At 41.3% G+C, this 13,827-nt stretch overlaps 1 long non-coding RNA gene across 1 annotated transcript in view; it reads right to left on the minus strand.

Moving 5' to 3' along the window:
• Positions 1-10,765: 10,765 nt before the first annotated feature.
• LOC103879196 overlaps positions 10,766-13,827 on the minus strand; it is a 42,860-nt gene continuing 39,798 nt past the window's right edge. Inside the window, exon 3 of the long non-coding RNA XR_002518325.2 lies at positions 10,766-11,337. This is a non-coding gene — a long non-coding RNA (uncharacterized LOC103879196). The remainder of the gene's footprint in view (positions 11,338-13,827) is intronic.

Genomic DNA, 13,827 nt, shown 5'->3' on the forward strand with positions numbered 1-13,827 from the left:
GGGTGGATCACCTGAGGTCAGGAGTTTGAGACCAGCCTGGCCAACATGGCGAAACCCTGTCTCTACTAAAAATACAAAAATTAGCCAGGCATGATGGTGGGTGGCTGTAATCCCAGCTACTCAGGAGGCAGGGGCAGGAGAATCGCTTGAACCCGGGAGGCAGAGGTTGCAGTGAGCTGAGATCATGCCACTGCATTCCAGCCTGGGCAACAGAGTGAGACTCTGTCTCAAAAAAAACAAAACAAACAAACAAAAAATCACACCACCAAAAGCTAGTATTGACTGTCAGGCTCTTTCCAGAGTTTGGAAAGAGTATTTTTTACATACCACATTAATGTAACTTGATGAAAAATGCAACTAATAATCCTTCCATGCTATGTCTGACTGAAAAAAAGGTGGGTGCTCCACTCCTCCACTGTCTACACCAGCTAAGAAATCAAAGGTTCATACCAGTAGTTCCCAGACTTTTGTGTGCATCCCAATTACCTGCAGAACTTATTAAAATGCAGATTATAGGGTTTCGTTCGTCCCTCCACCCAGAGATTCTGAGTCAATAGGTCTGAAAGGGCCCAAGAATTTTCATCTTTAGTAATACCTATATGAAATCACCCATGTGCCACACATTTCAGTCACGAAGCTGGACAACTGTTCTTTATAGGGAGGGAGGGAAAAAGGAAAATCATGACTAGGCACAGTGACTCACGCCTGTAATCCCAGCACTTTGGAAGGCCGAGGCAGGCAGATCACCTGAGGTCAGGAGTCCAAGACCAGCCTGGCTAACATGGAGAAACCCCATTTCTACTAAAAATACAAAAAATTAGCCTGGTGTGGTGGTGTGCACCTGTAATCCCAGCTACTTGGGAGGCTGAGGCAGGAGAATTGCTTGAACCCAGGAGGCGGAGATTGCAGTGATCTGAGATCGCCCCATTGCACTCCAACTTGGGCAACAAGAGTAAAACTCTGTCTCAAAAAACAAAAAAAAAAAATGAAAATCATTGTTTCTTTGGTACTCCAAGATTGACCTCTTATTGCTCTTTTTTCCATTTTTTTTGAGACAGGATCCGGCTCTGTCGCCCAGGCTAGAGTGCAGTAGCATGATTACACCTCATTGCAGCCGCTACCTCCTGGGCTCAAGCGATCCTCCCACCTCAGCCTCCCTAGTAGCTGGGACTACAGGCATGTACCACCATGCCTGGCTAATTTTTGTGTTTTTTGTAGTGACAAGGTTTCACTATGTTTCCCAGGCTGGTCTTAAACTCCTGGGCTCAGGTGATCTCCCTGCCTCTGCCTCCCAAAGTGCTAGGATTACAGGCATGAGCCACCATTCCCAGTCTCTTTCATTTGATGTATGCCTGCTGCAGAGCTGGAGAAGACAGGTGGGAGACAGGGGCTAGCGGGACTGGTTTGGAGAAAGAGAAAGGGCTGACCAGATAGATGGGTGTTTTTATTTTTATCCCTTTGATTACCAGTAAGGATAAACATTTTTTCATAAGTTCAAAAGTAATTTGTATTTTTAGTTATTATTTATCTAATTCTCCTTTGTGTATTTTTAAAATATCTTTCTAACTAATTTTAAGAGCTTTCTGCATACTAAGAATATTGACACTTTCTAGTAGGTTGCCAACTTACATTACTTTTTCCCTCCACCACACTTAGGCAGCTCAAATCCATGTGAGCAAATGGATTTAAGTAAGGAAGAAATACGAAGAAGACTATGGGCTTTTGAACCAGGCAAATCCGGGCTTCAATCATACTTCATCACTTCTAGTTGTAGGACATGAGCCAAATTGCTACCTTTTCTGCACCTCAATATTTTCATCTGTAAAACAGATACGGCCAGGCTCGGTGGCTCACTCCTGTAATCCCAGCACTTTAGGAGGCCGAGGCGGGTGGATCACGAGATCAGGAGATTGAGACCATCCTGGCCAACATGGTGAAACCCTGTCTCTACTAAAAATACAAAAATTAGCTGGGCATGGTGGCACGTACCTGTAATCCCAGCTACTCGGGAGGCTGAGGCAGGAGAATCACTTGAACCAGGGAGTCGAGGTTGCAGTGAGCCAAGATCGCTCCACCACACTCCTGCCTGGCAACAGAGTGAGACCCTGTCTCAAAAAAAAAAGATATGATAGTACTTTTAATAGAGTGTTGTGAGCCTTCAATAACAGATGTAAAGTGTCTAGCAAAACACCTGGCACACAGTAGGTATTCAGGAAATGTTTACAATTCAAGTAACCAATCTTTAGAAGTTAGGCAACTCCATAATTTAAAATATTTTGAATCAGCATTAAATGTAAATTCAGTGTTTGAGAGGTGTTTAGAAACCTTGATAAGCATTTTTCATTACATATGAAGTGTATAAAAGCGCACATTGGTATTCCATCCCTTTACCTCCAAAGGAGCAATGTCTATGTTTCTCTCTTTGCTAGATATTCTGTCATATCTGTCTGCCAGACCACTCCTTCTCCTTCTCTGATGCAAGTAACACCTGTATATTGCATACCAAGTGAGGCTGTCCATCACCTAACTCCACCTCACCAGGCACACAGGTTCAGCATGTAATTGGCCTCATAGTGCTTGACCCAGCACCAATCAGAAAGCTTTGTCAGAGATGGATATGGTTTTTGTATTTTTAGTAGAGACAGGGCTTCACTATGTTGGCCAGGCTGGTCTCGAACTCCTGACCTCAGATGATATGCCTGCCTCGGCCTCCCAAAGTGCTGGGATTACAGGAGTGAGCCACCGCGCCTGGCCTGGAAATTCCTGGTGCAGGGACTCTTTCTTACTAAGGTTATGGGTGCTTATAGCCCCCACATAAGTCCAGAACTGCCAGGGCCATCTTGGCTTTAATGTGAGAAAAGCCTGACTGAGACAAGAGAAAGGCAAAACAAATGATTGAGACCAAGGGAAACAAAATGTCCTGGTGCTATACTTTGAACTGTGAATCACCCCAATCTGAAACATTGCTGTGAACATCATGAGTAAATAAATCCTGACTTAATGTATACAAGTAAGTTTGTCATAACTTTCTGTTGCTCATAATTCCAAGAATTCTGACTGATGCCATCTCTTACCCATGAAGCCTTGGTAGGAGTTGCTTGACTCAGAGATATGGCTGTCCTTGGTATTGATCACTTCATAATGCCTCTTTATATATGTAAAAATAGGGTGGGCTGTAGATTATAGCTATAAGTTACATCAAGTTCCCAACTTATTAACAAAGAAGAAAAAATCTTGGTGGAAGCAAGGTGGCCACACATGTGTATTTCCCTTACCCTCTTTGCTAAGTCCTTAATGGGAACACGTGCTTCCAGCACTACTGTCCACTCAAGGTATGGTCTTACCTAGTAAGGAAAGCTCAATTCTTGTAGCATTATAATTTGCATTATATAATTTTCAAGGCCTGTGCTATTATTTACGAAGAAATATTTATAATATCGGGCTCTTTGGATCTTTGGCTTCACTCCTGCATCAGCAAAGGCCAGCAAAGGAGAACAGAGTTGGCCTGAGTGTCTCTGGTTCATGCTCTCCAGCATTCTGGGACCCATTTTCCCAGGGCCACCTTTTAATTCTGATATAATACCTGTTATGTTAATTGTTCTAATACTGAGTTTGGTCTGAGGACCACAACAACAAATCCATCTCACCACATATGAGTTTTCAAGAAGATAATTTAGAGGCTTTTTAGAAATTCCTTATTTATTTATTTATTTATTTATCTATTTATTTATTTATTTTTAAGATGGAGTCTTACTCTGTCACCCAGGCTGGAATGCGGTGGCACGATCTTGGCTCACTGCAACCTCTGCCTCCCAGGTTCAAGCAATTCTCCTGCCTCCGCCTCCCAAGTAGCTGGGACTAAAGGTGCCTGCCACCACACCCGGCTAGTTTTTGTATTTTTAGTAGAGACAGGGCTTCACTATGTTGGCCAGGCTGGTCTCGAACTCCTGACCTCAGGTGATCTGCCTGCCTCGGCCTCCCAAAGTGCTGGGATTACAGGAGTGAGCCACTGCGCCTGGCCTGGAAATTCCTTTTTTAAAAAAGAATGATCTATAAGATTCCATTAAAATTGTCAAGCCATAGTATATTTGGTTAATTGATAAAAACTCATGTTCAAGTTTTCAATAAGTAATCCATTTATTTTAGGAATTAATTTCCTTGATCCATGTATTTATCCTCAAAATAATTGTTAAAAATTATTAGTCTCTTATTTTATAGATGGAAACATGGCGTCTCCTATTTCATTACTCTATAAGCTTGAGGAAATTCCCTTCACTCGGCACACTTCAAAGTCTGCAACTTCATGTAAGTATCACTTTCTTAAGTAGTTCAGGGATTATTGTACTATTATCCTTGCTGTTCCCTCTGCTTGAAATGGTCTTTTCCTAATACTTCCATAACTGATTCTTTCTCAGTGTCATACCTCAGCATTTCCCTTGTCACAAGCTATAAGTACTTTGGGTTTACCTTTTATTGTCTGTCCCATTCAGTGGAGCCTAAGCTTCAGAAGGATGGTCTCGCTGAGCACTGTATCCAGAGTGCTTCACACACTGCCTGGCAGAGTAAGTACTCATTAAGTATTTCTTAAATGAATTTCTTTTTTTCTACATTCTTAAAAAAACCTTGAGAAATTAGCAAAGGGGGGTGATGATGACCGCCATTACTCCCACCAGTACCATCTTTCATAACACACATCATAGATAATGAGGTTGATGATAATACAAAGACAGTTATGCTGTTACATTTGCTTATTGTCATCACAGCTAACTTTAGTATGTTTAATATGTAAGATAGTTGTTTTTATATTTTTAAAAAATTATGGTACAGTACATACAATAAAAAAATTACTACCTTAACCATTTTCAAATGTACAGTTTAGTGGCATTAAGTGCTTACACATTGTTGTGCTACCATACTACCCTCCAACCAGAGAACTCTTTTCATCTTGCAAAGCAGAAACTCTGTGCCTATTAAATAAGAATTCCCCATTCATCCCACTCCCAGCCCCTGCCCTCCACCATTCTACAATTTGTCTCTACAAATTTGATTACTCTGATTACTCAAATATATTAGGGCTCTCCAGAGAAACAGGGTTTCTCCAGAGTCAGGGTTCTCCAGAGAAACAGAATCAAGAGAATGTGATTTCAGAGAGAGAGAGAGAGACTTAGAAAGTATTGGCTCACACAGTTATGGAGGCTGACAAGTTCTGAGATCTGCACTTAACAAACTGGAGACCCAAGAAAGCCAGTGTTGTAAGTTCCAGTCTGAAAGTCAGCAGGCTCCAGACCCCTTCAAATCTGAAGGCAGGAAAAATGTGCTGTCCCAGCTGAAGCAGCCAGGCAGGAGAAGCTTCCTCTTAGTGGAGGGAGAGTGAGCCTTTCTGTTCTATTCAGGCCTTCAGCTGAGTGGATGAGGCCCACCCACATTAGGAAGGGCCATCTGCTTTACTCATTCTGCGGATTCACATGTTAATCTCATCCAAAAACATCTGCACAGGCACACCTAGAATAACGTTTGACCAAATATCTGGGTGCCCCATAGCCCAGTCACCTTGACACATAAAATTGACCATCACATCATATAAATTAAATCATACAGTATTTGTCCTTTTGTGACTGGCTTATTTCACTTAACATAGTGTCCTCAAGATTATTCCATGTTGTAGCACATGTCAGAATTTCCTTCCTTTTTAAGGCTGAATAATGTTTCACTTATGTGCACACTGCAATTTGTTTATCCATTCATATGTTGATGGACACTTGGGTTACAAACCTTTTGGCTATTGTGAATAATGCTGCTATGAACATGGGTGTACAAATATCTCTTTTAGCTTCTGCTTTTAATTCTTTTGGGTATATACGCAGAAGTAGAATTGCTGTATCGTATGGTAATACTATTTTTAACTTTTTTAGGAATGCACCATACTGTTTTCAATAGCAGCTGCACCATTTTACATTCTTACCATCAGTGTGCAAGGGTTCTAATTTCTCCACATCCTCACCAACATTTGTTATTTTCTGTTTTTTTTTTTTTTTTAATAACAGCCTTTCCTAATGCATGTGAGGTGGTTATTAGTTTCTTTTGTACTTAAATTTTAGTCATTTTCTGTCACTTTCTGTTCCTTTTTGTCACGTACTAGGCTTGTCACTTACTTTATGGCTATAGATCCAGGTGTTAGAGATGATGCTTGATACCGTAGGTAACTATTAGTACTAATTAGTGGTAATTTTCAAAACACAATATGGTAAATAGAGATCAGAGAAGAAATAGGAAGTGGCAGGCCCGGGCAACACAGAACCAAAATAGGTGGCAAAGAGGAAATAGTCATGGATGTGGGCAGTATGCTATGAAGAGATCTTTTTCTTAGAACCAAATGGTTATAATAAACAGTCATTTATATTTTTAGTTGAGAGTGGGAGGCAAGAGGGAGGAAAAGAAAGAGTGTAGTTCCTTATTATCTAATATGACGTCATGCCAAACACAGTGACCATCACTGGAGAAATAGAAATGTTAGCAAATGTATCTGCTATTAAAATGTAAATCTACCTCTGAGAACACAGATGACTCTTAACTGTGTTTCTAAACTACTGATTCAACCTTTATAGCCTTTTCTCTATGACACAAGGGACCCTAAAATTTAATGATAAATGATTTTCTAAATTCGTCATTGTGAACTATTTGTGTTATGACCAAATTGTGTGTGATATCTGTTTTTTTTTTTCAAACTACTGCAACATGTTAAGTAAATCATTCTTTGGGCATCATGCATTGTGATTATTCATAAAGAAGGATTACTTTGTTTATGAGCATTTACCAAATCTTTAGTCAGAATATACAGAGGCCTCCAGGAGCCTAGATTAGATATAGGGAGGGGAAAATAGGTATTGGTGCTCACAGTAACTAGGAAAAGGGTCCTAGACAACATATGATTGAATTTAAGGAAATTGTTCCATACAATATTATTGAGTGCCTGCTATATGCCCTGTACTGCACTATTCACTGGGGGAACCATAGTAAATAAGACAGTTTCCTATGGAACTTAGAATCCATTTAGTCTGTTTTATATTTAGAAGTTTGAGTTTGCCCTATTGGTCAGTGGTTTTCAAACTCTGCTTTGAAGCCTGTCATATAATCAATAATTTGTCTGGTCTTTGTCCTGGGTTCCTGGCACAAATAGGAGTCTCTTTATTATTCATGAGCCTTTGAGAACACTCTTCAGTTTGTGCTAATGAGGTGATTCATGGTGGAACCCTAGATAGCTTCAGGATGGATGCTGATCATTCTAGAAAGATCAACCATGTGATTAAAGAGTTGAGGCTTTGAACCATATGACATCAGCGCAGCCTCCTGACCTTCAGGAAGGGGAGGGGGATTGGAAATGGATCTCACTCATGTGGCCAAAACTCCAAAAAACTCTGGATGCGAAAGCTCAGTGGAACTTCCTGGTTGATGAACACCTGAACACACCAGAATGCAGGAATGGCAGAGAGTGTAGAATCTCTACATTTGGAACCCTCCAAGATGTCACCCTATGTATCTCTTCATTTGGCTGTTCCTGCACTTTCCTGAGTTACATCAGTCATTTTAGTGGATTATGGTGAGACCTACCACCCTCTGGATTTGTAGACAGTCTGAAGTGAGGGCTGTTTTGCTTTGAACCAATGCCCTTTAACTGGTGGGGTCTGTGCCAACTCCAGGTGGTTAGTGCCAGAATTGGAATATGCACTATACCAACTGATGTCAGAATAGAGCCCTTTCTTCAGTGGCTGCAAAGGAGGGGATTGGGAAAAAAGGTTCATACTGGTTGTAAATTCTGTTCTCCATAATGGCCTCCTGGGTAGCCTTTGTTGGGTGATTACTAAGTATAAGAACTGTTATTTCTGTTTTACTAATGGGAACACCTAGGCTTCCAGGGCATAAATAACCTACCCATATATGCATGTAAAGTAACTAGGGACTTGATTGTTGTGAAGAGAAGGTTAAATTCAAGAGCCATTGTGGAATAATTATCAAGTGGGTAATTACATGTGAAAATCAAAAGAGAAAGACATCCAAAGCTAAAGTAAGATTGTGACAAAGGAAACCAGATTTTAGAGATATAGGCAACCACAAAAGACAAGGGATGCCATTCTAAGAAAAAGTGGTGACTTTACGTAAAAAGAAAATAAAAACATTTGAAATTTAAAATGTGAGTGGAAAAGCAGGAGTAAGAAAAGAAGTATAATCCAGCAAGGTTAGTTTGATGTTAGTGAAAGCCTCCGTTTCCTTAGTTTTATTGTTTTAATGCCAATCAAATATGGATAAGGACATCTAGCTCAGACAACTAGCCATCATCAGGACTCCAAGCTAGCTGCCCAGCATCATCTTTGACATATTTCAGGTTCCTCACAAGCAACGACCCCCTTTCCTTCTCCTTAGTATGCACCGTTAAGAGCAGGAAGAAAATACGATCTGTGACCCAAAACAGAGACTCAACCATACCTGCCTGTTCAAAATCTACACGACTTATTGAGACCCTTTCACAAATCCAGTGAAATCCCAAAAATATGGCAGAAATGCCATGATGTGTTTCATACCCCCTAGCTGAAAGTCGAAGGTTGCTGGAAAAGGGTCATGTTAAATCACGACCTGTAGCCACCGCAGAATAAAATTCAGTGCATATTAGAACATTGCAAACAATTTTTGTAGGTATATTTAATATTTATACACAGATAAATATTAAAATGCAATTATAAAATAAATATATAAAATAAATAAAATAAAAATACATTTCTACTTAAAACATAGGTCCTAGGCTCAGATAATAATGTGCAGGTTTCTCCCTCACATGACTGTGCACAAGAACACTGAATAACTGCGTAGGACAAGTTTTATAATGAGGCTTCACTTAGGCACTGAAGGTTGTCTATTATCCCTGGCGCCTGACCATTAAACCCTAGGAATGGTACCCTGTCATTGTGAGACCCCCACCACCAGATTTCCCAACTTCACGCTAGCCCCTGGTGCCATTCCACCTGACAGCTTTTGCCCCAGAGCCTCCTTGCTGGGTACAGAGAGGATGCTTGGGGCAAAGAACAAAAGTCTCCTTATTTACCTGGGCACAATTATGATTCTTTCCCTTTCCGGTTACTTGTCACAATTTCTATTAGGTTGGTGCAAAAGTAATTGAGGTTTTTGCTATTTATTGAAAGCAATCACAAAACCACAATTACTTTGGCACCAACCTAACAGCTAAATTATAGTCCTCACTACTCTCTGTGTGGCCACTGTGCAAATGTGAGCTCCACAAGGGCTGTAGGCCCAAGTTTGTCAGAGGCCCTTCTCTGCACAGTTTCCTGAGTGGACCACCCGGCTCTTGCTGGCCCTCTTTTCGCTGCCCTGCTCCTGCCTCCTGTGGCACATCCCACAGCCTTTGCTGCTGGGGTTGCCCTCTGGAGGGAACAGCGACAGGACTCTAGTTTGCCTGCATGCAACAGAATATGCCCCTGACTAACAGGTAACTCGAGCACCTTGCGGAGCTTGGGGAAATGGCTGTGCCGCTGCTAGATCCAAGTCCTGTGCTTCCCTTGGGACCGTCCCCGTTCACTTGGCTTTGGGGATGAGAGGGGTAGCTTGCATGAGAAAAATGTCTTTTCTCTCCTCTTGAGACCTACAATCAAAGTAATGGGCTCGTTTCCTCTCTCACCTCCCCAGGCTCCTTATATACTATGGAGTTTTAGATGGGGTGCTTGCTAGTGGTCGGAAGGCAATTCTGCCTGATTTACTAAACTCTGGGGAAGGTGTCCAGTCCCAAATGTTGGCAGGACTCTTTTTTTTTTTTTTTTTTGAGATGGAGTCTCGCTCTGTCGCCCAGGCTGAAGTGCAGTGGCCGGATCTCAGCTCACTGCAAGCTCTGCCTCCCGGGTTCACGCCATTCTCCTGCCTCAGCCTCCCGAGTAGCTAGGACTACAGGCGCCCGCCACCTCGCCCGGCTAGTTTTTTGTTTTTTTTTTTTTTTTTTAGTAGAGACGGGGTTTCACCGTGTTAGCCAGGATGGTCTCGATCTCCTGACCTCGTGATCCACCCGTCTCGGCCTCCCAAAGTGCTGGGATTACAGGCTTGAGCCACCACGCCCGGCCGGCAGGACTCTTTAGAATACAAAGTCATTGTGCCTCTCCGTCCTTAGCACTGGGCCCTATGTTCCACTTCCAGGGAGAAAGGAAAAAATCCTTCTCCACGTCTTGTTACTCGACATAGTTCCCTTTGGGGAGGGTACTGAGAGTCTGGGTTGGGAGGCAAACAAATATTTCACTGTATTCTCTCGTAGTGTTTGACTTTGTATCATGTGCATTTATTACTTTCTTCAATTAAGAGTTGTTATTTTTAAAAGGGAGGAGGAATAAGTCTGTGTGCATTGACTTAAAATGATGTACATGATGTATTGCTAAGTTAGCAAAACAAGCTGGAGAGTAATGAGCATAATAGTAATCACAGCAATCACAATAGGCATAATAGTAAAAGGAAAATGAATGCAGAGTTCCAGCTACATACTTTTTTTTTTTTTCTTTTGAGACGGAGTCTTGCCAGGTTGCCCAGGTTGGAGTGCAGAGCGATCTTGGCTCACTGCAACGTCTGCCTCCCAGGTTAAAGAGATTCTCCTTCCTTAGCCTCCCAAGTAGCTGGGAATACAAGTGTGCACCACCACAAATACAAAATACAAAAAAATACAAGTCTTTTGTATTTTTAATAGAGATGGGGTTTCACCATGTTGGCCAGGATGGTCTCGATGTCCCGACCTCGTGATCTGCCCATCTTGGCCTCCCAAAGTGCTGGGATTACAGGCGTGACCCACCACGCCCAGCCCCAGCTATGTACTTTTGTTGGTATGTGTTGTGTAAGTGTGAGAAAAGGTGTGGAGGGTCACATACCAGTCTGTTAACATGGTTACCTTGGAGGGATAATGATGGGGTAAGGGAAAAACTTTTATTTCCTTTGGTATTATTTTAAGATACAAAAAAACCACATGCTTGTTGTAGCAAATGCACGTTCAAACAAGCATGTGTTATTTCTGTAACTTAGGGAGGGAAGGGAGCAAAGGTAGACCAGAAGAAATAATGTGTTACACCACCATGCCCACAACCACAGCCCCAATCAACTAAACAACAAAACAAACTCACAGCTCTCATATTCAGGTTTGCCTGACACCCTGAGGCAGGCTTTTGACCCCCTTCCCTTCATTCTGAAGTTCGGATTTCAGAAATTGATAACACACTGGCATTGGCCACAGTCTCTCAGGACCAGCTCACGAAGTCTTTCAGGACAGAGGTTTTGTCTTAATGCTCAAAGATCTGCAGGACCCTGTATGGTAGAAGAAACATATCATTGTATTTGTGAGTAAAACAAACAAAACCAAAATTTAAATGTGCATCAATGGTTAAGGAATTTAGCCTTACCCATATCTATTCAATCCTTTCATGAGAGCAAAATAGGATCGAGAGTAAAAAGCATAAAAGAGATGGGGCCCCCAAGGCGGGATGGTTATGGGAGGCAACCAGGTATAAGGGAGGGGGTGCTGGGAACCCCCTTCACAGCCTTCCTCAAGGTGACCAGGTCTGGGCTTCCCTGAGTAGCAATTCAGCCTGAGTGCTTTCCTTCCCTCTGTAATGATGCACAGTGCACCCCTTAAAAATGCCTAATAGCTGCTGAGCGTGGTGGCTCATGCCTGTAATCCCAACACTTTGGGAGGCCGAGGCGGGCAGATCACAAGGTCAGGAGATCGAGACCATCCTGGCCAACATGGTGAAACCCCGTCTCTACTAAAATACAAAAATTAGCTAAGTGAGGTGGTGCGTGCCTGCAATCCCAGCTACTTGGGAGGCTGAGGCAGGAGAATCACTTGAACTCAGGAGGCAGAGGTTGCAGTGAGCCAAGATCGGGCCACTGCACTCCAGCCTGGTGACAGAGTGAGGCTCTGTCTCAAAAACAAGAAAAAAAAAAAAAAAGGAAAAAAGAAAAAAAAAGACTAATAGTACAAACCTTATTGCTCAACTTAAGGTGAAAAAAAAAATTATGCATATCAGATAGGCAATGATTTTTTTAAAAAAACAACCAAAAAAAAGCCCTTGATAATAAAGATAAGAATGGAGTAACAGAGTAAGAAATCAGAAATAAAAATGGGGTAGGAGAATCCTCTTATATATTCTTGTGGGTGTGTAAAGTGGTACAGTTATTCTGGGATGCAATATGACAACATGTCAGGGAGCTAGAAACATTTTATACCCCTCTAGGACTCCAGCTTGAGGAAATAAACAGAGATGTTATCAAAGATTTGGTATGAGGATGTTTTGTGCAGTATTATTAATACTACTGAGATATTGAAAACTATTCAATAAGAATGGCTAACTATAATTATAATTTATGCAGTTGTAAGATCTTTGTAACATAATATTTAAAAGGCTAGGAAACAAAACTATATATCCAACATGATTCTAATTTGTAACAAATATATAATAAATATACACAACTATAGATTACATTTGAATGATTGAGTCAAAAATAATTATAAATTTTTATTTATCCTTTTTATGTTTCAAAAATTTCTATTATAAACATATGTTCATCTTATTATTGGGAGAAGTAAAACGAAGGGAAAAAACATTAGCTTTGTCCTCCACAGAGAGAATGGATTCTTCTTGACACATTTAAATCCATAAATTTAGGACAACCTATTATCTGACTAATGTCACGTAATTGAACGGTCCATTTCTGAATTCATAGATTTCCCTATGGTCCTGAAATACGTACCTATTTAGCTACAAAGGAGCCATTACTCCCAGGAAAAAAAGAAATCCCCAAAATAAAAATAAAATCTTTTTTTTCTCATCTTTTTTTTTTTTGTTCTTAAAGAGAAACTTCTCTATACATACAGGAACTTGACAACAGTTTGTACCGCTTATGGATTTAAAGAACTGGCACCTTGAATGAGATTCTGAATAGAATTCGTACAGATGGAATGTAAATATCACCCTGAACTGAATTGGCCCTCATCCTGTCCAGCCAATCTGGAAATGTCTGGTAAGCTGTTTATTACACGAGTCTAGAGCTCTGGAGAAGGTGTGGGCTGAGATGCAAATACGAGTATCATTAGCATATGCGTGGCAGCTGAAGCCATGGGAGCAACCCCTATCTAAATCACTGATTCTCAACTGGAAGTGATTTTGTCCCCCAGGGAACAGTTGGCAATGTCTGGAGGGAGACATTTTATATTTTTATAACTGGGGGTAGGGTACTACTGGCATGTACTGGGTCGAGGCCAGGGCTGCCGCTAAACATTCTGCAATGAACAAGACAACCCCTTGCAACAAAGAATGATCTGGCACAAAATGTCAATAGTGCCTAAATTGAATAATCCTACTCTAAAGGATTCACAGATACCTTAAACTCAAAACTGAACTCATCCTTTTTCCCTTAAAACTTGTTTCTCCTCTTTCTCATAGCTTTACGTCTCATATTCAAATGAGAACCAAATCCCAATAAATTGACCTCTGTCTCATTCTCTCTCTCTTTTTTTTTTTTTTAAAGAGAGAGAGACAGGGTCTCACTTCGCCACCCAGTCTCACTGCTCCCTCTACTCTTGGGTTTAAGAGATTCTCCTGCATCACTGGAATTACAGGAGTGAGCCATTGCTTCTCCATCTAATCCTTTGCCTCATCTCGAGCTCTTTCTGCCATTGCCCTGTTTCAGACCTAAATCATAACTTGTTGGTTTGCTGCAGGAACTTCCCACTAATTTTCTCTCTCCAATCTTGTCACTCTCTAATCTTCTCCCCATCATTTCCAGGATGATCTT

The sequence above is a fragment of the Papio anubis genome, chromosome 15, assembly GCF_008728515.1.
Source record: "Papio anubis isolate 15944 chromosome 15, Panubis1.0, whole genome shotgun sequence".
NCBI classification, from domain to species: domain Eukaryota; kingdom Metazoa; phylum Chordata; class Mammalia; order Primates; family Cercopithecidae; genus Papio; species Papio anubis.